The sequence below is a fragment of the Colobus angolensis genome, unplaced genomic scaffold (genome assembly GCF_000951035.1).
Source record: "Colobus angolensis palliatus isolate OR3802 unplaced genomic scaffold, Cang.pa_1.0 Scaffold40, whole genome shotgun sequence".
Taxonomy (NCBI): domain Eukaryota; kingdom Metazoa; phylum Chordata; class Mammalia; order Primates; family Cercopithecidae; genus Colobus; species Colobus angolensis.
In genome coordinates this window covers 10,138,658-10,139,621 of record NW_012117377.1, presented here as the reverse complement: position 1 = coordinate 10,139,621, position 964 = coordinate 10,138,658, and the positions used below count along the sequence as shown (strand labels likewise).

General features: G+C 57.2%; 1 pseudogene across 1 annotated transcript; it reads right to left on the bottom strand.

Moving 5' to 3' along the window:
- Positions 1–6: 6 nt before the first annotated feature.
- LOC105521574 lies at positions 7–862 on the bottom strand (annotated as a pseudogene). Its single transcript, XR_001003289.1, has one exon. The product of XR_001003289.1 is annotated as an olfactory receptor 2T3-like (transcript).
- Between the last annotated feature and the right edge of the window lie 102 nt (positions 863–964).

Here is a 964-nt window from a genome sequence, read left to right as displayed (position 1 = left end):
GGTCACGCCCTGCTCCGCGCTGTGGCAGGAACTCGGGAGCACGTGGGTGCAGGAGGCGGCACCGAAGCGGAGCAGCGCTGTGATCGCGTGGGAGGAGCAGGTGGCCAAGGCCTTCCTGCGGCCGGCGGCAGAATTCCTCCTGCGGATGAGGTGCGGGCGGAGGGTGTAGGAGCTGGGGATGGTCGTGACGGGGGCGAGAAGCATGAGGATGCAGCACAGGTACATGAGTGTCTTATAGAGGAGACGTCAGAGCAGGAGAGCTTCAGCAGGGCAGGAGTCTCCCAGAAGAAACTCAGGAGTTTCCTAGACTGGCCAAAGGGGAAGCTCGTGCTAATGGGGGTGAAGCAACAAACCGTCACCCATTCCCAAAACCCAGCAGGCTGACACCAGGAGCTGGCACAGCCTCCGGGTCATCAGCAGCGGGTAATGAGGGGTCTGCAGACAGCAGCATAGCGGTCACAGGCCATGGCAGCCAGGAGGAAAACCTCAGCTCCAGCCAGGCTCAGGTAGAAGAACATCTGGGTCCCACAGCCTGCCGGGGAAACGGTATGATCTCCAGTGACCTGGCCCACAAGCATCTTGGGCACAGTCACGCATATGTACATGAGACCCATGAGCGCGAGCTGGCTGATGAAGAAGTACATGGGGGTGTGGAGGCGGGGCTCTGAGTGGAGGAGGAGGAGGAGGAGGAGGAGGAGGAGGGCCTTCCCAGCGAGGGCCGTCAAGAAAAGCATGAAGGTCACGGTGTAGAGGGCAGCATGCTTGCTTTCAGCAAAGAGTCCCGTGAGAATGAAATCGGTGCCTGCAGTTTGATTCTGAGAAGCTGGATTCCCTGAGCACATGACTGGCTCACAGTTTCCACTTGAGGGAAAAAAAAAGAGTCATTAGTTTTAAAACTCTCCTACGTACATGGCTTTCCTAACCTTTTTCTGGAAAGACATGGGCTTTGAGTTATTTTTCTAAA